This window comes from Peromyscus eremicus, unplaced genomic scaffold, assembly GCF_949786415.1.
Source record: "Peromyscus eremicus unplaced genomic scaffold, PerEre_H2_v1 PerEre#2#unplaced_182, whole genome shotgun sequence".
Lineage (NCBI taxonomy): Eukaryota > Metazoa > Chordata > Mammalia > Rodentia > Cricetidae > Peromyscus > Peromyscus eremicus.
Window position 1 is genome coordinate 175,194 of NW_026734419.1, and position 23,616 is coordinate 198,809.

Below are 23,616 nucleotides of genomic sequence, written 5' to 3' on the forward strand. Positions count from 1 at the left end.
ATTAATATAGCTCCCTGAAGGTTGAAGGAATTGTGATGATAATAATAATAATAATAATAATAATAATAATAATAATAATAATAAATTATTGACATTTATAGTACTCTGGTTCATTTGCATTAAAAAGCCCTCTCATAAATAGGGTAGATGGTAATAGTGATGGTTATGATTCTCATTCTGTAAATAAGGAAAGATCCAAAGAAATAAGTAACTTAGTTGAAAAATCATGCAATGAGTCTGTAGTAGAGCTCAGACTCAACCCAAAGCTCTGTAACTGTATTTAGTTTTTGGTTGTTTAGGGGTTTATTTTTTATCACTGTGTATCAATTCTGCTCAGAGTTTATTCAGTCATTTTGAAGAGATACAGTGTAGAAGACAGCATAAGAACATATGTAGTCAAGTTTTAAATTCCATAATATGGGATAATATAAGACATTTTTTTCATTCAGTAATATAGATGGAATGCTTGACATGAGCAAGTAACTACCATGAGTCTTAGGAAAACTATGTCAGTAAATAGGACTGAAGACGAGGGGAAGGCCCTAAAGGTAGATACTCAGAGAATTCCCACAAAGATTTCTCAGCAGTGATTTTTCAACTAAAGAGGCATACTGTAGGAAATTAGGAAATTTATTTCTCTGCTACACTTGGTATAACATTGTTGCTTAACTCACAGTGCCTTAATCTGTAAGCTAAGATTTTTATGGCTTTGCAAGTACTCCCTAGTCTGATGTTTTGTAAGTATGTATCTAGTCTAAAGGAGTAGCTGCACTACTCCTGTTCTAACATGTTCTAAAACCATCTTCCATTATTGAGCTGAGGAATCTGAAAGGGAAATGTAGGCCATGAGTACCTAAAGGGTCCAGCAGTCCCTAGGTTAATAGGCATGAGTCCAGGGGGCACCAACTGAGATTTCCAGGCTCTTGTGTCCCAGAATAAAGAACTGGACTAGCGACACAAGGATAGTGATAGAAATAGAGACAGTTTATTAAGAAAAGAAAGGCACACTGAGAATGAAGTGAGCTAGAGAGCTGGCACAGGTCCCAGGCCCTCTGGCCTTGACAGTCTGGATTCTTTATAGGTAACATATAACGCTCTCCTTCTTCCTCATTTAGAGAGCTTGAGTTTTAGGCATTTGTTTTTTTGTTTTTGTTTTTTGTTTTTCTTGTTAGGAAATGCTCTTGTTTTATTACATGTAGCCAATGGCCAGAGGTTCCCAGTCTTCCTTTGTCAACTGGCTTCTTTTATATGATAATCTTAATTATTTAATTACATGTTTATTTGCTGGAGCACAAATACTATGATGCATATGTGGAGGTCAAATGATAACGTTCATACCTTGTGGGTTTTAGGGATTGAACTCAGATCATTAGGTGTGGTGGCAGGTACCTTTATCCACTGAGCAATCTGATGAGTCCCTCACATGATAATCTCGGAGCCTTTCTCTCCAGGCCCTACCCTGTCATACCCATCCTCAATCAATGGTATGTGAGGACCTGCTAAAAGCTTTAAGATAACTAATGGCATTTTCTCCTTCTTTCTGTGTCTCTGATGATTTAGGCCTGGAAGAAACACTGGTTTATACTGCGGAGCGGCCGGGTGAGTGGCGACCCAGATGTTCTGGAATATTACAAGAACGAGCACTCCAAGAAACCCCTGCGGATCATCAACCTGAACTTGTGTGAGCAGGTGGATGCAGGCCTGACCTTCAACAAGAAAGAGCTGCAGGACAGTTTTGTGTTCGATATTAAGACCAGTGAGCGCACTTTTTACCTGGTGGCTGAGACAGAGGCCGACATGAATAAGTGGGTCCAGAGCATCTGCCAGATCTGCGTCTTCAATCAGGCTGAGGAGAGCACAGGTATGAGAGCAAGTACAGCTCTTTCCCAAGAGGACTCTACTGAGACCTCGGGTTCCTCTAGCTAGGAAAGCTGGCCCTAGTTAAGATTGCTTTTTTGGCACAAGTGATTGGCAAATGGGGAGAGTATAACAGAGTTGGCCTGATATAGAGGGACCTCCTGGTTCTAATACTGCTCAAATGGAGAATCAAGAAAGGTGAGGGTCACGATGATACTAATGATGTTTCAGGTGCCTTGATGCTTCCAGCATTTGTCGCCTCACAACCATTTCTCCCACTCCCTGTTTAACACACCTTGCCACCTGTCAGCCATGCCATAGGAAAGATCTCCCTTGGATCACACCTCTGGTCCATTTCTGTCTGTTCTGTTCCATCTATTTCAGATCATCTTACAGTTTGCTTGCTTGTTTCTTAGGCATCCTTTGTGGTTATTGATACATAGTCTCATGTTCCTTTATATCCACTTGAGGACAGATAAAAGGATGAAATGCTGAATTTATGTTTGAGTTTTGATAGCCCTTTGTTAAAAAGTACCTCAACTTGTGTATCTATGTTTTATGTGTGGGAGGAGTTTGAATACATATCCATGCACATTTAGCAGCCAAAGGAACATTGGGTATCTTCTTCTATCACCCTCTGCCTTATTCATTAATATGTAAATATCTTTTCTTCTTAAAAAAATCTTCCCGCCGGGCAGTGGTGGCGGCGCATGCCTTTAATCCTAGCACTCGGGAGGCAGAGCCAGGCGGATCTCTGTGAGTTCGAGGCCAGCCTCGACTACCAAGTGAGTTCCAGGAAAGGCGCAAAGCTACACGGAGAAACCTTGTCTCGAAAAACCGGAAAAAAAAAATCTTCCCACTAGTTTCAGAACTTGCTAGTATCTCGTATTTGTAAGTCATAACTGTGACTTTTTAATTACGAAAGTTTTATGACCACTATAACAACATCCCTAAGCACAGTCTCTTTTTTGTAGTTTTTTTTTAATTATTAAGAGATTTTCTATTCATTTTACATACCAACCACAGATTCCCCTCTCCTCCCTCCTCCTACCCCTCAGCATTCCCCTCAACCCATCCCTCATTCCCACCTCCTCCAAGGCAAAATCTCCCATAGGGAGTCAGCAGAGCCTGGTACATTCAGTTGAGGCAGGTCCAAGCCCCTCCTCCCTGCACCAAGGCTGCAAAAAGTGTCCCACCATAGACACTAGGCTCCAAAACGCCAGTTCATACACCATGGATGGTCCCGATCCCACTGCCTGGGGGCCCCCTAAACATTAGGTTCAAGCTAAACAACTGTCTCGCCTATCTAGAGGGCCTAGTCCAGTACCATGGGGGCTCCTCAGCTATTGGTCCACAGTTCATGCGTTTCCACTAGTTTGGCTGGTCGTCTCTGTATATTTTCCCGTCATGATCTCGATGTCCCTTGCTCATAGAATCCCTCCTCTCTCTCATCGGTTGGACTCCTGGAGCTCAGCCTGGCACCCAGCTGTGTATCTCTGCATTTGCCTCCATCAGTCACTGGATGAGGGCTCTATGATGACAGTTAGGGTATTCAGCCATCTGATCACCAGAGTAGGCCACTAATCTTCCCACTAATTTCAGAACTTGCTAGTATCTCATATTTGTAAGTCATAACTGTGACTTTTTAATTACAAAAGTTTTATGACCACTATAACAACATCCCTAAGCACAGTCTCTTAATAAAATGCCGCAAGTATCTGCATGCATGTAGTATTTTTAGCATTAAAAGGTGTGGTTGCCTCAGTAGCAAAATAGAAAAGGAAATTAACCCCAGATCACCTTAAATGACTTACAATCTAGGAAAGTAGGACAGAATGCATTTCTTCTCAGAAGCAGTGTGTTGGGCCCACAAGAAAGAGCCTCAGGTAAGGATCTGCTGCACACGCCTGACAGCCTGAGCTCTGTCTGAGAGACTCACAGGAAGAAAGAACTAGCTCACAGGAATGTCCTCTGACCTCAAACTCACTGTGGCGTTCATAATAACAGTAATTATTAGTTGGTTATCATTTTGTGGTGTTGGAAACTACACACAAGGCCTTTGTGTCTAGGTCAGAACTACTATTCAGCTGTAGCCCCAGCCCTTATCATTTTTTTCTACAAAGTAAGTGTAATTTACACAGATCTAGAAATAATTCAAAGGTTCTTATTCTTCATGTTAAATTATGTCATGAAAATGATAGCTTAATTCTTTAAGTAAATGATACACAGGTGAAAATTCAAGTTTATAACTCATAAATTACAGAAAGACAATTTTATTCCTTCATGTACTATAACCGATTCAAGAAGATATGAGGTTATGTTTACATCACTGAGCTGGCTAGTAATGAACATTTTACTAGTTTATTTTATAGTTCCAAACCATTACCATGTAATTTGAAATGTTAACAATTTAAATGTCTAAATATTCTAAATAGCAAACGCCTGTTAGCAGTGTACGCTAAAACATGCATGGTTATCAAAAACAGTGAGTGTTCATACCAAATAATTAAATGTAAAATATCATACCAGGTCCTCTCAGAGAAACATAGAAATAATGCTGAAGGTCTCACTGTTGTTGGTGTTAATTTATAACTTGGGAGAATGAAATAAAAGCCCGAAGTCAGAATGTGTGAGTAGATAGTTACAGTACAGTGCTGTTAGAGAGGTCCTTGCTCAGAAAACTGGAAAACAGCTCCCAGAACAAACAGCCAAGGGTCTGGGAAGAGGAGGAGATGGTTCAGTCGGTAAAGTATTTGCTTCCCAAGGGTGAGGACCTGAGTTCAGTGCACCCACGTAAGAAGCTGCTGTGGCAGCAGTGCTGCTAGAGGGAAGGGAGATCCCTGAAGCTGCCAGCCAACCAGCCTATCCAAATCAGTGAGAGGCCCTGTCTCAAAAAAAGAAGGTAGAGGATGACTAAAGAAGACACCTAACAGCAACCTCTGCTCTCCACATGTATAATATGCACACCCATTTCTGTGGACACATGCATCTCTCTCTCTCTCTCTCTCTCTCTCTCTCACACACACACACACACACACACACACACACACACACACACATTTGGGCGTGGTGGCTCATGACTTAATCTGAGCACTTAAGAAATTAAGGCAGGAGGATTGCATGAGTTTGAGGCCAGCTTGGGTAACAAGCGTTAGACCTGTCTCAAAAATCGAAAAGAGGCCAGGGACAAAGCTCAGTGAGTCCATCCTGATGGCCTGAGTTCAATCCCCAGAACCCAAGCTGGATATGACAGTGAGCATCTGTAATCGTAGCACACCTATAGAAAATGGGACCCAGAAATAGGAGAGTCAGTTGGAAGCTAACAGCTTGCTAGCCTAGCATATGAACCTATGAAATGGCAGAGTGAAGGGAGGGAAATTCACACACACAGACACATGCACTCTCAAAACAAGTTTTGCCTCAAGAAACAATCTCTATATCCAAGGCCCAGGGAACATCACAGAAGAGGTGGGGTAGAAAGATTGCAAGAGCCAGAAACCAGAACATCTGCTTCAAGATAGTGTCTTCTCTATATGACAGGAAAGCTGCAGCCATGAAATCTCAACAATATGGTCACCTAAACAAGGCCTGCATATTGATAGCACATGGTTGACATGCCAGCAGGAATGGGGGAAACCTCACAAGGCCCCAATCCTAAATGAAAACTACAAGTAAATAATGACCACAGCAAAAAGAAGAACCAGTCTTCCCCGGGGATGAGCTCCCTAGTTGGTTATCTATTATAAAGTGGTCAGCCCTAAAATATATGCATATGAGTAACACTAAATGGACTCGGCAAGTTGTATTTATATTTATACACACACCCATAACAATAATTAAAGAAAAGGGGGTTATAAATTTGAGAGAAGGGGTAGAGAGTGACACAGGAAGAGTTGGAGGGAGAGAGGGGGAAAATGATATATCTACTGGGGCTGGGCACCCCCAGTCAGTTGTTCTCTTTACTTTGAAAAGTTGTAGCTTTCTACAGTGTTCTCTGTTTACTACAAAAAAAACGTTATTTAAATGAGCACTACACTTATCTGTGGGTAAAAGGACAAGTACTTAGAATGCAGTTAAAATTATGCTACTTTGGCTGGGCGGTGATTGTACACACCTTTAATCCCAGCACTTGTGAGGCAGAGGCAGGCGGATCTCTGTGAGTTCAAGGCCAGCCTGATCTAGAAAGTATGTTCCAGGACAGCCAGGGCTACACAGAGAAACCCTGTCTCAAACAAACAAACAAACAAAACACACACGCATACACACTCACACACACTAGTTTGGAAAAGTGGCAGTATTAAGTTCTCTGGGTTCTGTGGCCTCACCAGCCATTTGTAGTTGGCTAGGTTCACAGTACCAAGCATGAATTCCCTCTTAATGAATGGGCTTTATGTCCAGTTAGACAGCTGTTGATTGCCCTCAAGATATAAGTGCCACTATTGAACCTTTGGGGATACCTTACCTGTCATATCTGGGTAGGACTGTGGTCTTAGCCAGGGTTTCGGTGTCTGTGAAGAGACACCATGATCATGTTTTTTTTTTTCTTCTTCTTCTTTAAATAAATTTATGTATTTATTTATTTTACATCCTGGCTGCAGTTTCCCCTCCCTCCTCTCCTCCCAGTTCTGTTCCAAACCCCCAGTGCACTCCTCCTCCATTTCTGTTTAGGAGAGGGCAGGTCTCTCATGATATCAATAAAACATGGCATAGCAAGTTGCAGTAAGACTAAGCACCTCCCCATGTATTAAGGCTGGGCAAGGTGACCCAGTATGAGGAGTAGGGTCCCAAAAGCCTGTAAAAGAGTGGGAGACAGCCCCTGCTCCTACTGTTAGGTGTCCCACAAGAGGACCAACCTACACAACTGTCATATATGTGCAGAGTGCCTGGGTCAGTCACATGCAGACTCTCTTGGTTGTCTGTTCAGTCTCTGTGAGCCCCTATGAGCCCAGGCTAGTTGATTCTGTGGGTTTTCTTGTGGTGTACTTGGCCCCTCTGGCTCCTCCACTCCTTCCTCTCCATCTTCTGCAGGATTTCCCGAACTCTGCCTAATGTTTGGCTGTGGGTCTGCATCATTCATCAGTTGGTTGTAGCTTGAGTTTTCCTGCCTGGCCCACAGTCAGGACAAATCTCTGTCACCCGCCAGTCCCACAGCCACTCAGACCCAACCAAGCAAACACAGAGACTTATATTGGTTACAAACTGTATGGCCATACCAGGCTTCTTGCTAACTGTTCTTACAGCTTAAATTAATCCATTTCCATTAATCTATGCCTTGCCACATGGCTCGTGGCTTACCGGCATCTTCACATGCTGTTTGTCATGGTGGTGGCTGGCAGTGTCTCTCTGACTCAGCCTTCCACTTCCCAGCTTTATTCTCCTCCTTGCCCCGCCTACACTTCCTGCCTAGCCAACGGCCAATCAGTGTTTTATTGATTAATCAGTAACACATTTGCCATACATCACACAGCACTTGCTAGTTGCCATTGGCTAGGCAGGAAGTATAGGCGAGACAAGGAGGAGAATAAAGCTGGGAAGTGGAAGGCTGAGTCAGAGAGACACTGCCAGCCGCCACCATGACAAACAGCATGTGAAGATGCCGGTAAGCCACGAGCCATGTGGCAAGATACAGATTAATGGAAATGGATTAATTTAAGCTATAAGAACAGTTAGCAAGAAGCCTGCCACAGCCATACAGTTTGTAACCAATATAAGTCTCTGTGTTTACTTGGTTGTGTCTGAGCGGCTGTGGGACTGGCAGGTGATAGAGATTTGTCCTGACTGTGGGCCAGGCAGGAAAACTCAAGCTACAGTTGGTGGATGAAGCCTCTCTGATTACAATTAGGTTAGGCACCAATCTGGTCACAGGAGATGGCCAGTTTAGGCTACACATCCACTATTGCTAGGAGCCATAGCTGGGGTCATCCTTATAGATTCCTGGGAAAGTCCCTTGAGCCAGATTTTTTACCTGACCCCAAAATATCCCCCCTTTCTAGTAGTCTCTTTCAATGCCCTCCCCCTCCTTCCCCCCTACAACCTGATTGCTCGTGTTCCCCATCTGCCCTGAGTCCACTCAGGAAATCTCTTCTTTTTCCCCTTCTCAGGGAGATCTAGATGTTCCCTCCATGAACCTTCCTTGTTACCTAGCCTCTCTGGGGGGCTGTGGATTGTAGCATGGTTATCCTTTATTTTACAGCTGATATCCACTTATGAGTGAGTACAACCATGTTTGTCTTTCTCAGTCTGGGTTGTCTCACTCAGGATTAAGTTTTAGAGGTTCAGTCCATTATCATCATGGCAGGGAGCATGGCAGCGTACAGGCAGACATGGTGCCGGCTACATCTTGATCAGAAGGCAACAGGAAATGGTCTCAGACAATGGTCATTATCTTGTGCATAAGAAACCTCATAGCCTGCCCCACACTTCCTCCAACAAGGCCACACCTACTCCAACCACACCTCCCAACAGTGCCACCCTCTGAGCTTATGGGGGTCGATTGTTTCCCCCTTGGCAGCTTGCATAGCACCTTCTGGCACTATAAAAGCTAGTCCTTGGGCAGGAGGCCGCCAGCCTTCTCTGGCTCGATTCTAAGTATGTGGAGTCTTCAGAAATAAGGGCTTCTCTTTAAATTCTGGGAGGTAACCAAGGGCAATGGCAGTAGCCTATGTTGTTTGATGAGTTTCTTGGACTCTCCTGAACAACAACTCAAAGCAAGGTTTCTTATGCTCAGTACTGAGGTCTTTATTAAATAGGCTACGGTTCTTGAGGGAATGCAGTATCACCCTAAGTGGCATAACTTTATTTAATGTATACACACATGAACACATATATTATATCATATATGTAATTTTAGGTAAACATAAAATAATATGATTTTCAGGACTGGAGAGACGGCTCAGTAGTTAAGAGCACTGGTTGCTCTTCCAGAGAACTTGGGTTTCATTTCAAGCACGCACATGACCACTAACCAACTGTCCAACTCAAGACCCTCTTCTGGTCTCCATAGGCTGCTGTGGCATGTTCTGTATGGCAAATGTGTTGCTGATTAGTCAATAAATAAAACACTGATTGGCCATTGGCTAGGCAGGAAGTGTAGGCGGGACAAGGAGGAGAATAAAGCTGGGAAGTGGAAGGCTGAGTCAGAGAGACACTGCCAGTCGCCAGGATGAGAAACAGCATGTGAAGATGCTGGTAAGCCACGAGCCATGTGACAAGGTATAGATTAATGAAAATGGATTAATTTAAGCTGTAAGAACAGTTAGCAAGAAGCCTGCCACGGCCGTACAGTTTGTAACCAATATAAGTCTCTGTGTTTACTTGGTTGGGTCTGACGGCTGTGGGATTGGCAGGTGATAGAGATTTGTCCTGACTGTGGGCCAGGCAGGAAAACTCAAGCTACAATAGGCATTACATGTTGCGCAGACAAAACAACCATACAGTCCTGAGATGATAGACATGTATCACTGCACCCAGCTTTTTAAATGGGTGCAGTCAACCCAAACTCAGGTCCTCATACTCATACTTGCAAAACAAACACTTTACTGAATGAGCCATCTCACTAGTCCTGTTTTCTCTCACTCTCAGGTTATTCATTTTGGTCACTGTTCCCACTACTGTACAGAAGCATTTTAGTTACTACATTTGAAGTAAAAGTCAAGTCACAGTCTTCTGTCTGTGAACAGCCAGTCCCCAGTATCAGTTACTGAGGAAGCTGTCCTTTCAACCTGGTATATGTTGTTGGTGCCTTTGCTGCCAATTAAGTGGATGAAGATAGGAGTTTGTTTCTGGGCTCTCTAGTCTATTCCATTGGTCTGTGCATCTGTTTTTATGCCAGTATCATGTTGTTTTGGTTACTATGGCTCTGTAGTATGACTGGTATTGTAATGTCTCCATTTTTTCTTTTTTTTTTCCAAGATGGCTTTGACTATTTAAGATTCTTTTTCTAGTTCTGTAAAGAATGCCATTGATAGTTGGATGGGAATTTCATTGGATCTATAAATTGTTTTAGGTAGTCTGACTATTTTAACTATTAGTTTATCCAAGCTTTGAATATGTGATCATGTATTTGTATTTTTGTGTGTCCTCATTAATTTCTTCTTCAGTGTTCTTTAAATTTTTGTTTTTAGAGTCTTGAAGCTGTTTTGTAGGATTAGTAGTGATCATGAATGAGATTGCTTTTATACCTTTGGGGTGACCTTAATTCATAATAACATGTTAGATATTTTACAAATAACTAGAAGGAGTTGGATAATTAAAGGTTCCAAACATAAAGGAATGATAAATAGATGGAACTATTAATTATCCCAATTTTATCAGTAAGTAAGGAATGAAAATGGGCAATGTTTAGAGGGTGACAGGTAAGTGACTATTTTGTCAGAGTTAAGTGTTTGTTTATTAATAATAATAACTAATTCCCTTAACAGCAGGCATAATGGTCCAAGACTGTAATCCTAGCCCCTGGGAGGCAGAGGCAGGAAGACTGAGTTAAAGGCCAGCCTGGGCTGTATAGTGAATTCAAGTACTCATAGGCTATACAAAGCACGACTATCTCAAAAAGAGAATAAAAATGAAAAGTAAAATAAAAGATATATTCCCTTAAGCCTTAAGTTTTGTTTTGTTTTGTTTTGTTTGAAACAGGATCTCAAGAGTGGCCTAAGTTAGCCTTGAATCCACTATACAGCCCAGGCTGGCCAACCTCCAACTCTCAGACCTTACTGCCTCAACTCTCAAGTGTTAGGATTAGGCAGGTGCCACCATGCTCAACTTTAGCTTCTAATCATCATCATTACTATTATTTTAATACAGGTACTTACTCTGTCACCACAGCTGGCCTCAGCCTTCCAAGTGCTGGGATGGCAGACATGTGCTGCCACACCTTCATTTAGCTTCTTTTTGAAGGTAGATTATTTTATTAGATGTCTAGTGGTTTTATTACCAGAGCAGAATCATAGTTGTCTCTGATAGAATTGAGGTTCTTTTTGTGATCTTTCTAAGAAGAACAATAGGCTTCTCTTCCTTCTCATAGGAGACTCTAGTATGCTGCAAGATCAAGTTACATAGTGAGTTATATTTTACATAGTGAGTTATATTAAGTAGCTTTTTCTTAATTATTATTATGGGGGAGGACACGTGCCAACTTTGTGAAGTTGATTCTCTCCTTCCACCTCTCTGTGGATTCTAGGACTCATGTCATTGGGCTTGCATGGCAAGCACTCTCACTGCTAAGCCATTTCACCAACCATTCAGTAGTTAAGTGGATTATAGCTTTAAAACCCAGGAAGTGCCCATAGATGAGAGCTGGGGCTGAGGGGAAGCAGGAAGTTATCATCTGACCAGGAAGTGCCCATAGATGAGAGCTGCGGGCTGAGGGTAAGCAGGGAGTTATCATCTGACCAGGAAGTGCCCATAGATGAGAGCTGGGGCTGAGGAGAAGCAGGAAGTTATCATCTGACCAGGAAGTGCCCATAGATGAGACCAGGGGGCTGAGGGGAAGCAGGAAGTTATCATCCATTTTTGCTTGAGCCTGTATCATTTAATCACTCTATTTCTATTGTTTTCCTTCTTTCATCTTTCCCTCCCTGCCTTCCTCTCTGTCTTTCTCCCTCACTTTCTTTCATTTTTCCTCCCTCTATCCCTACCTTCCTGTTTCCTTCCTTACCTCTTTTCCTGTCTTTTTCTCTTGTGATCATGCTTTGTAGACCAGTCTGGCCTTGAACTTACAGTCCTTTCTGCCTCAGCCTCCCAAGCAGTAGGATTACAGTTGTGCATCACCACACCTAGCTCTGTTTTCAAATAAGGACAGTGAGTAATCTGTCCTCCCTGTGTAGTACTTTCAGATCAACAACACTTAAACATTCTTTCTGTTCACCCACTCCTGACCTGGGCTCAGTACAGTGAGCCACCCAACTAGCACGTCAGTCCTTGAGACTTCTTTCCTATGGCTCAGCAATCCTGCTGGGACCTGTGTCCTGGCATCAACACCCACCTTAGGTATAGAGCACCCTGAACTGCCTCAACCTGACCTTCAGCAGCCATAAAAAGAAATAATAGCTGCCAAATATGCTCTGAATATAGAGACTTTAAATAAATCCCTACTAAAAATGAATAGTAATCCTTGTAGGTAGCAATAATTTCAACCCATGGTCACACAGCTGGAAAATGACACATCCAGGATTCAAGTTTCAGCTAGGGTTGACACCACATTATAAATGATATTCTGTCTCTTTGTCCCTGAACTCCTGGAGTAGGAATATCTGGCAGAACTGAACAGTTTTTCCCCAGTTGGCATTGTGGAAGAGACTGCAGGCACTGCTGACCCCTCCATGTGGGGTCCCATAGCTGGCTCAGGTGTCGCTCCTTACCACCTCAAATTGTCCGTCTGTGGGCTAGAATATATGACCTCTAGGACTTCAGTCCAGTGTAGCTGGAGTTATCTCCAGTTCCGCCGTGGCCGCAGCTGCTCAGATCCAAATAAACACACAGAGATTTATATTACTTATAAACTGTATGGCCGTGGCAGGCTTCTTGTTATCTAGTTCTTATATCTTAAATTAACCTATTTCTATAAATCTATACCTTGCCACGTAGCTTATGGCTTACCAATATCTTATATCTTGCTTCTCATGGCGGTGGTGGCTGGCAGCATCTCCTGACTCAGTCTTCCACCTCCCAGAATTCTCCTCTCTCTTTATCCTGCTTATACTATACCTCCTGCCTGGCTACTGGCCAATCAACATTTTATTTATCAACCAATCAGAGCAACAGATTCACAGCATACAGAGCCATATCCACAGCAGTCCAGTCCCCAGATTCCATTGGTATGTCTGTAGGCTGTAGTAAGACTCGCTGGTTCAGATCTCCACTCTGGAGCTTTGTGAGCAAGTGTTGCTTGATGCCAAGTCTTAGTCTCCTGTTCTTGCCAGTGCTTCTGCTTCTCTTTGGGTTCCTGAGGCAAACCCCAGGTCTCTGGCAGCACTCCATCTGCATGTTCCCCAGGACTGTGCACACTGTTCTCCATGTCTGGGTCACCTGCTTACTGCCTGACCCTGTAGAGAGTCCTCCACATGGGAGCCTCCTTCAAGCAGACACTGCTTTTCCTTTATCTGCACCTCCCCACTTCCCCATGAGGGGTGTGATGGGATCCACTGAACACTTCTGTTTTTTACTTTTGGCTGGAAGAGCTTCTGTAACAGATGGAGTCTGTCTTTTTTTCTCTCCAACTTTCTTGCCACCCCCAGATTCTTCTTTCTACTGCTACCCTGCAATTCCTCACATTCTCCAGCCAAAAACATCTAGTATAAAACCTGAGGGATCAAGGCAGACCAGGAGGGAAACTGAGTCTGAATATTCACATAAGCTGGAGAAGGTATCAGCCTGACAAAGAGCTCCTTTTAAAAGAAAACCTGGGCTAATACTCTAGAAAGAAAAGAACAGTGCCCAAAAGATTTCATACTGTGTATGTAGGGTCCACTTTTGTTTTGTGTATATATGCAAAATTAAAACCCTCCCTCCCTAGGAATCAAAATTATCTTCAAAACTAACATGAGGAATCAGATAACTACTCTGAGCTTTGTTTACCACTAGACTAGTCTGGATCCTCACATTGGTGGCCATTTGTGGGCAGCTGTCTGCGACCAGATGTACCACATACAAAAAGAACCAGCTTTCAGTAGAAAGCTTTGATGAATTATTCATGTGCTGAGGAGTCAGCCAATGTTAGGAAAGAAAGCTCTCACCCCTCTCCCCTTTGAATCCTGAGAGCTGACGACTGCCTTCCTGTGTCCCCTTCCTACTTTGTGTACGTCTCAGTTGCTGCCCGTAGAGCCACTATGGAATCTGGCAGGTCAGCTGTGCTGGAACCCAGGGCTTATGTTTATTTGCTATTTGACATTAAATACATAACTTTACCTCTTAAGGTTTTATCATCTGGAAAATGGAAATGATGCATCACAGGGTTGTTGGGAAGGTTACGCCAGATATAGGAAACATCAGGAAAACGTGTAGGAACAGTAGCTGCCAAGCATTGCTTCCCATATAGTGAGGACGATGATAATAAAGTAAAGATGTTTTTTATATCTATAGAACAAGATAAACAGTGTTACTTAAATATCTACCATTTTCAGAGAGCATTCCTGTCAGCAAACCCTTCTGTAGTCTCATTTGAGACAAAGCCAGATAGACAGAGGCAGCTGGCATTATTCCTGTTGCATGAGTGGGGATAAGGAGCTTTCAGAACACTGAGTGGCCTGGCCTGAAAGCAGAGGTGCTGGGGCTGAGCTCCAGGGCTTTTATGCATCCTCAGGCCATGTTTGCTAACTCCTTCTCATTTCTAAACTCTTCACAGACAGGTCTGGCATAGCTGCGTTTAAGTCACAAAACAGGCATCCAGAAAGAGGAGCAGCAGGACGTTTATAAGTCACTGGGAGCTGATTACTTTGCTAGTGCAGTGCTATTATACATGAACAGTGGCATCTGACAGCTAAATTAGCAGACTAACGTGCTGTCTCCCTTATCCCTGGGAGGCCTTTTCTGCCCTGTTCCCCACCACCACCACCACCACCACCTTTTGGTGGTGTTTCTCTGAGCTCAGACTCCCAGCTTCTCTTGGGACCCTTCTTGGAAGCTGAGAGCCAGTGTGGGAGGTGAGAAGCAGTATCTCCCCAGACTGCAACCAGCTGTTGAGCAAAGCAAAGAGCAGGGTGGAGACTGACCCAGGCCCCAGCCCAGAGGCGGAGGCTGCTGTCTCAATCACCCACCCTTTTTTTCCACTCAGATAATGAGGAAAATAAACATCCAGACCAGTTTCCAGCCAGATTTGAAATCCCTGTCTTTTTTTTTAAGTGTTGTTCTAAGTAGTTCTGAAGTATCACATCTCCTTTGTAAGTCTTTTGCTTATATTTTTGTTTACAACTGGGTCTAGTTACTCAAAGAACAGGTCTTGAGTTGAAAATAAACTCCATAAATCTTCATAGAACTTACTGCATTGTCCTGGAACAGGCTCCAGCCCTGACCTTCAGGGAAGTCCAGACTCTGGAGGAGGAAAAGGTGACTGGGAAAAACATGACCCCTTTCTCCATTCTAAGCCTTGATCCTTCTTCCTGCTCTGTCTATTTATACGAGACACTTCCCCTCACCCCCTAGCCAGCCAGCATAGATTAAGTCTAGTGTTACCTGCCAAAACCCACAGACTGAGAGGTAGGAGCAGTCTGGTCCCAAATTCTCAGCCCCAGCAGCTTTGGATAGCTCCCAACTATAACTTGAGATTCCCTGCTCCCACACCTCCTTTTTGTTGTTATTCATGGAGGACTTCTGATTCTCCATAATGAAGGAAGGCAATAATGATTGTTGAATTGCCAGAGTAGATTCCAAAGTTCTGTCTAACTTTAATTTTGGACCAGACATAGAACTAGATTTTTGTATTTAGTGGTAAGTGGTGTTTGTATTAAGTTGTCATCTTGGGTCCTTGAAAATCTTGAGTCTGATTAAACATCCAGTTATACATAGTTATTCTTAGGATTCTGAATGCGACAAAGCCTATAGATATGATCATTTATCCAGGATCTAAATTGGGAGTTAAAGTCTCAATGTTAGATTCCAATTTTGTTACTGATTCAATGTGTAGATCTCATGTTTTTCAACAGTAAACTGGAAGTAATTTTAAACGCTATTTTGAGCATTGCTTTTTAACTAGATCCTACCTGAGAAGGGAGAATAGGAATAGGAATCGATTTGAGTATTTCAAGGGAGACAGTCAACGGCTACAAGTTGAGCAGGACCTAGTGCTCTTCTCCCATGCTTTCCTGCAAAGGCTAAGACACAGTGTGAAAATACTAGCTGTGGTAGATATCTCAAAACACAGACCTTTAGGTCAGTACTAAGGTAAGAACAATTTTTATCAGTCAACAACAAAATGAAAAGCAGAAGTAAGAAGATACAGTTGATTTTACAAAACTAAATGTGACCAGATTTTAGAACTTCACTTTATTTAGAGCCTCTCTTTGTATGTACATGTGTTTAACATGTTCTTATGTGTATGTAAAATCACAGTCTTACTAGATGATACTTCCCCATAGTTGACACCATTAAAAAGTGGCAGCCCCAGCCAGATAGTGGTGCAACACACTTTAATCTCAGTGGATCTCTGTGAGTTCAAGTCCAGCCTGGTCTACAGAGTGAGTTCCAGAACAGCCAGACTGTTACACAGAGAAACCCTGTCTCAAAAAACCAAAAAGGAAAAAGTGGCAACCCCAACTTGATATACCATAGCTGACTGATATCCATAGGAGGCCTGCCCCTTTTCATAAGAGAAATGGAAGAGGAAGAGGAGGAGGAGGAGGAGGAGGAGGAGGAGGAGGAGGAGGAGGAGGAGATGGGGATGGGGATGAGGATGGGGATGGGGATGGGGTACTGGGAGGAAAGGAAGGAAGTAAAACTTCAGTCAGGATGTAAAAATAAAAATAAATACAAAAAGAAAATATTAAATAAAATCCAACAAAGAAAGAGAGAGAGACAGAGAAACAGAGAGAGGGGGAGAGAGGGAGAGAGAGGAAAGGAGCAAGGAAGGAGGGAAGAGAGGGAGGGAAGGAGAGAGGGAAGGAAGGAAGGAAGGAAGGAAGGGAAAGAGGCAGCCCCATTTTTAAATGGCCATTTCTAAAAGCACACAGATGAAAAAACAGAGGCTGTGCCTAAACTCATCAGTAGAATGGAAGCATTCAGAAGCAGTGCTTTAAAGACGCTGCTAAGTGTCAAGATGACCTGGTCCCCACCTCTGCTTCTGCACTCATGCCCAGGCCGCTGAACATCACCATCAAGTTCAGTACACACACACACACACACACACACACACACACACACACACACACACCGCTCCAGCATGATATCCATGCTCTTGGGGAGCCTTCGTCCCCTTGGCTGAGTTCTGGCCCTATTCCTCTGTTCTCAGTTAGGATCAACCCTGAAATTTTTGTCTTATTTTCTTTGCACTTTAACCTTTTTGCAGTCTTTAGTCTCACCTAGGATGGATCTGTCCTGTTTTTAATTTAGTTCTTCTCACAGGTCAGAGTCTTCCCAGACGTTAAGTCATTGCCCACAGCCTCACTGCCCACTGGAAGATGTCTGGGTTTCCAGTGGTCTGAGCACCTGAATTTCTGAAGAAAATCTGCTTCTGCTTCCCCGCACATGTTTCCTCTTCCTCTTGGACTCTGCAGCCCACAGCTTTAAGTGATGCCTCAGTTTCTGTTCTGTTTACTCGTTCAGCCTGTACCATGGAGTACCTGCTTTTTTATACTCTCAGCCAAACTTCCTTTGTAAACCATTTCTTGGTTTGGGTTTGAGAAGCACGTACCTGAGGCTGGTCTTGAACTCATCAGATTGACTGCCTCAGCTTTTCAAGTGCTGGGATTATAGTCCACACTTGGCTTGGACTCTTCTTGATGGCTCTGCCTATTTTTAGCAAGATTACATACTATTAATTGAACAATGGCTAACTCTGTGCCAAATTATATCTTTTTTTTAATTAGGTTAATATAAAATGTGAAAATTTCATTTTTCAAATTATGTTTCTGAATTTAGCTTCAATATCAAGCCCCATGTGGCCATGAGTAGAAATAGATATCTTGATACAGTTCACTTAAATTATTTAGCTTCAGTGTTTGGCTGTAACTTTGAAAACTGTTGTGTACCCTACTTCGTTTTAACACTTCTAACTCATTTCCGAATGTTGTTTTGAGAAATGCACTGTTGGAATAGGAAAGGAGCATTAAAATTTCTAACTTCAGGACTAGAGAGGTGGGCTCAGCAGTTAAGAGCACTGGCTGCTCTTCCAGAGGACCGGGGTTTAATTCCCAGAACCCACATGGTAGCACACAACCGTCTGTAACTCCAGTTCCAGGGCATCTGATGTCCTCTTCTGATCTCCATAGGCACCAGGCATGCATGTGGTACACATACAAATATGCAGGCAACACCCATATACACATTTTTAAAAAAGAAATTCTAACGTTATTCATAGGAGTGAGACCAAAATAACTGAAATTCTAAATATTGAAACAATGGTATGAAAGTAAAACTTTAAAAAACAGAGAAAACCTTAATTTTATTTAATGTACGTACCGTTTCTTTACTGTTTTCTTATTTACCGCCTCCGCACCCCTTTTCTGGATGAGGACAATGAACATTATTCTTCATGGCTAATTGGTTAAACCCATTATCCAGAACAACGAGCCAAAACAAAAGGGAATAAGGAGGATAGGATGTGAGATTTCTGGAGTAGGAGATCCTGAAAGGTCCTAAGAGAGTGCTTAGTTCTGACTCTTCAAATGACAGCGCATGCAGAGGTCACGAGGGGGGCAGGTTTGTTCAAGATCATGCTGCTGACTAGCAAGGCTAGAACGAAAACTCAGGGGTCTTCCTTTCAGTCAGCGTTCCAAATAATGCTGATGGTGACAGCACCCTGCATTTTCAAATACCTGTGTGTAAGCTACACATGGTGGCACAGGAGGATCCCGTCTCAGAAACAAAAGATATTTTATGCACATGTATGCATTAACAGATTTTTTTATGGTTCTGAGTATCAAACCCAAGATACTGTTACATGCTAGGCAAGTACTCTACCTCTGAGCTGTAGCCCCAGCCCTTAGAAAGCCTACTTCATACACAGTATCATAGAATCATATTGGTAGGTTCAGTCTTAACATGTCAGTTAAGTTGGTTTACTTCTGTGCCTCAATTTTGATCTTTATCAGTAAAATTTAAAAAAAAAAACTCTTTGCAAGATTATTATGAAGACTAAGAATCTCCTCAAAATGGAGTATAGATAATATTAATACACAATAATCACATATTAAATATCTGTTATATGTATGGCTAGTACATTTCTGTTGTCTTCTCTATGGTCTTCATATAACTTTTGTGGGTTTTTGTTGTTGCTATTGTTCATGTGATTTTATTCTGGTTTCTTCGTTGTTTTTGTAGTTATTTTGTCTTTGGTTTTGAGAAAGGGTCTTACTATGTTGCCCAGGCTGGTCTCCAAACTCCTGGGCTCAAGTAATCCTACCCACCTCAGCATATTCCAAGAATCTAGGACTACAAGTGCTCACCAACAGCCTAGCTCACGACTGCCCTTTGAATACCATGCTACTTTTGAAATCTGTAGTAGCCTAAACTCTTGTCTCTCTTTTGTTCAAACTTAAGACAGTTGTTGTTGCGTATGATTAGTTTGTTTAACAAATAAAGACTACTAACATTCTTGATCTGAAGTGCATTATACTTTTGAGTTATTGGGTATTCAGAGACCAAGGTGTCTGTTTTTATGTTTTAGCAGTCCTTGGGATCAAACCCAGAGCCTTCCTCATTCTAGGCAAGTGTCTCTTTAAATGCATTACTACTAACAGTGAAAACAACGAATTCCTAGAGTTTACTGTATAACAGGCCGTGTTCTAAGCATCTTCCAGATTGTAATTCTTTTTTTTTTTTTTTGGGTTTTTCGAGACAGGGTTTCTCTGTGTAGCTTTGCGCCTTTCCTGGGACTCACTTGGTAGCCCAGGCTGGCCTCGAACTCACAGAAATCTGCCTGCCTCTGCCTCCCGAGTGCTGGGATTAAAGGCGTGCGCCACCACCGCCCGGCCAGATTGTAATTCTTACAATCCTTAAATTAGATACGTTTTATTACTGTCACTCCTGTTTTATAAATAAGGAAACAGAGGCACAGAGATGGGAAATAATTTTCTCTAGTTCACACAACTGAAAACAAAGGAGCTGAAAATCACTTCCCAATTATTTGGCCCTAGAACCTGTGCTGTTAACTACTTTTTATTTTATTTATTTATGTCTTTTTTTTAGGTATGAGTGCTCTGTTTGCATGTATGCCTGGGTGCCAGAAGAGGAAATCAGATCCCATTAAATTCTGGACACAGGTCCTTGACTCAAATGTCACAGTGCCCATCTGGAGGCTTCAGCAGACAGACAGAGACTTGGAAGAGAGTTATTACTATCTCCATTCTTTTTGTTTTGTTTTTTGAGACAGGGTTTCTTTATGTAGCCTTGGCTGTCCTGGAACTAGCTCTGTAGACCAGGTTGGCCTCGAACTCTCAGAGATCCACCTGCCTCTGCCTCCTGAGTGCTGAGATTAAAGGCATGCACCACCCCTGCCTGGATATTATCTCCATTCTTTAGTGAGGATTAATCTACCTTTATTCCTTCAAGACATCCCAGAGAATTCTAGAGACCTGTAATTTCAACTTGATCCAGCTTTTATCTTTGACCTAAGCAGTACCTTCAGTTTCTTCAGACTCAGGACAGATGTCTTCATACCTTCTAGAGTCCATGTTAGTATCAACACAGTTGGGTGTCTAGCTGGGAAACTTGGCCATGGGTAGATAAGAAGCAATCATTTGGTTATCAAACACTATTTTGTCTACTCAGTGTTTATAAAAGTTTAGATATCCTGAAAGATTACTAGATGAATTACTGTGAGGAGTCCAGGAAGAGAGCAAGAAGAAGCTGGTAACACCCAAGAATAGATTGCTGGCCTCACACCTGTAAAGAAGAGAAGGCAAGAAAAAGGACTGGGCTGCAATGTAGGGCTAAGACAACCTCAGCCAGTCAGTGCAGGTTCTCCAGCCAGAGGTTTCTGTTAAACAAGTCCCATGTCTCATAGAAATAGGCCTATGTTGGTATGACGAGAACAGTTCACAGGTGCAGCCCCCATGTGAATATGGGAGGAAGGGATACAGAAGACTGGCTAGCCAGATTGTCCATCAGCTGTGCTGCCCCCATTAGGAGCCAGGGTCTCGCTGCTGTATATCTCTGGCTAGTCTGGTGTAGCTAGAGTTTTCCTGCCTTGCCCACAGTCAGGACAAATCTTTGTCACCCGCCAGTTCCACAGCTGCTCAGACCCAACCAAGTAAGCACAGAGACTTATATTGGTTACAAACTGTATGGCCGTGGCAGGCTTCTTGCTAACTGTTCTTACAGCTTAAATTAATCCATTTCCATAAATCTATACCTTGCCACATGGCTTGTGGCTTACTGGCATCTTCACATGCGGCTTGTCATGGTGGCGGCTGGCAGTGTCCCTCTCTCTGCCTTCCACTTCCCAGAATTCTTCTCCTTGTCCTGCCTATACTTCCTGCCTAGCCAATGGCCAATCAGTGATTTATTTACTGACCAATCAGAAACACACTTGACATACAGATCATCCCACAGCACTTCCCCTTTTCTTTTCTTAAAAAGGAAGGTTTTAACCTTTACACATCTCCAAAGTCAGCTTGGTATATTTGGGAATTTGGGCGTAGCTTCTCTTACTACTTCCTGCTGGAGGGGGACGCTGTATCTTATGGGGACACAAAGAATATTTTAGGATTATGGTGTAGTCCATGAGGCTGTATCGTCTGAGCCAGTTGCCTTGAAACGGTTCTGGATGTTGGATCATTGGGCCATGGTGTCATCGGAGACCTTTCAGGTGGTCTTGGCTAGTCAAACCTGATGTATCTTAATCTGGAACAAATCCATAGCCTCTGGCTTTCTGTGGAAACAAAAGCAGAGTCTCCTTTCCAAAGCAACATATCCTTATATCCAAATTTTGAAGTCAAGGTACCTTTAAAATATACATTTTGGCATAACTCAACAGCTTTTACAATCAAATGTTTTTCTGCAGTTAAAAATCCCAAATGGGTGTGCATATTTTGCCGGGCGGTGGTGGCGCACGCCTTTAATCCCAGCACTCAGGAGGCAGAGCCAGGAGGATCTCTGTGAGTTCGAGGCCGGCCTGGGCTACCAAGTGAGTTCCAGGAAAGGCGCAAAGCTACACAGAGAAACCCTGTCTCGAAAAAAAAAAAAAACAACAAAAAAAAAAACAAAAAATCCCAAAGACAACACAATCCAGATTCTCTGTGTAATATCCATTTTTACGTGCCTTATTTTTATACTACCTTTGCTGTCTCTTTAAAGACTTTATTTTTAAAAACTATTTATTTCTTTATATAACTGTATATATTCCTTTTTCTTTCTCTTTCAAGCCTACGTACATTTTTACACACATTGTAAACTATTACATCTGAATCTGTCTTATTGTGAATCTATTGCCTTAAACTGCAGCAGCTGTGGCTGCTGGCTCCGCCCACCTCAGCTTCCCAACATGGCCGTGGTACTTTACCACCGGCTCTGGGAACTATCTATCGTGGGTATATGCTTTTATCCAAGCAGCTTGTAGCCCAGAAACCTCTTTTTTTGTTTTGTACTAGCAAAGGCTAAATCTACCACACAGCTTAATGTGCCACTTGCAGAGGCCTCATTCCCAGGATACTGCAGGTTGAGCATGCACACCAGGAACCCGCCATAGTAGCTCAAACACGCAGGCTGCTGGTAGCTTGAAAGAGACAACTAGGAGCTGTTTTTAGCTCCATTTTAGAATCTTTTTACTCATGTTTTAGGTGGAAACTCTTGCCAACACGTTGGACGCCATTTGTAGCTAGAGTTTTCCTGCCTTGCCCACAGTCAGGACAAATCTTTGTCACCCGCCAGTCAGTCCCACAGCTGCTCAGACCCAACCAAGTAAGCACAGAGACTTATATTGGTTACAAACTGTATGGCCGTGACAGGCTTCTTGCTAACTGTTCTTACAGCTTAAATTAATCCATTTCCATAAATCTATACCTTGCCACATGGCTTGTGGCTTACCAGCATCTTCACATGCGGCTTGTCATGGTGGCGGCTGGCAGTGTCCCTCTCTCCGCTTTCCACTTTCCAGAATTCTTCTCCTTGTCCCGCCTATACTTCCTGCCTAGCCAATGGCCAATCAGTGATTTATTAACTGACCAATCAGCAACACACTTGACATACAGAACATCCCACAGCAGTCTGGGACTCAGTGTATAGACCAGGCTAGCCTCAAACTCCAGAGATCTGCTTGTGTTCTGGGATTAAAGGCATGTGCCGATATGCCAGCTCAAAAGCATGTTTTTATGGCCACCACTTTGTGGCATCAGAAGTGATGAGAACATGTAGGGTCCAAACCTCTAAAGGAACTTTTTAGTCTATTAGAAAGAGACCATGAGCCCGGGGGGTGGAAGTGCATGCCTTTAATCCCAGCCAGGCAGATCTCTGTGAGTTCGAGGCCAGCCTGGTCTACAAAGCGAGTTCCAGGAAAGGCACAAAGCTACACAGAGAAACCCTGTCTCAAAAAAAACAAAAAAAAAAACAAACAAAAAACAAAAAAAAGAAAGAAAGAAAAGAAAAAGTAGGAGACAATGAAAAACAAAGTGAGTAAATGGTAGCGAGCACGAGTCCGCAACATGACCTGGACCGTCAGTGTGTTTGGGACCAAGTTGCACGTGAATCCTTCTTGGAATCCACTATGTTTCTCCCGGTGCGAGTGCGAGCGTGATTGCTAGCCAGCGCGAGCACGAGTCCGCAATATGACCTGTACCGTGAGTGTGTTTGGGATCAAGTTGCACGTGAATCCTGCTTGGAATCCACTATGTTTCTGTAGGTGCGAGCACGAGTCCGCAACATGACCTGGACCTTGAGTATGTTTGGAATCAAGGTGCTCGTGAATCCTGTTTGGAATCCACTGTTTCTGTAGGTGCGAGTGCGAGCGCAAGCGCCAGCCAGCGCGAGCACGAGTCCGTCATGTGACCTGGACTGTCAGTGCGTTTGGGATCAAGTTGGTTAGGGTTAGGGTTAGGGTTAGGGTCAGGTCAGGGTTAGGGTTAGGGTTAGGGTTAGGGTTAGGGTTAGGGTGTAGGGTGTAGGGTGTAGGGTTAA

The 23,616-nt window shown here is 43.0% G+C and overlaps 1 protein-coding gene across 1 annotated transcript in view; it reads left to right on the forward strand.

Moving 5' to 3' along the window:
- Positions 1–1,557: 1,557 nt before the first annotated feature.
- The window catches only part of LOC131901657 (POTE ankyrin domain family member A-like), a 186,255-nt gene continuing 164,196 nt past the window's right edge, over positions 1,558–23,616 (forward strand). Inside the window, exon 1 of the mRNA XM_059252768.1 lies at positions 1,558–1,861. The gene's annotated coding sequence lies outside the window, so the exon portion shown is untranslated. The remainder of the gene's footprint in view (positions 1,862–23,616) is intronic.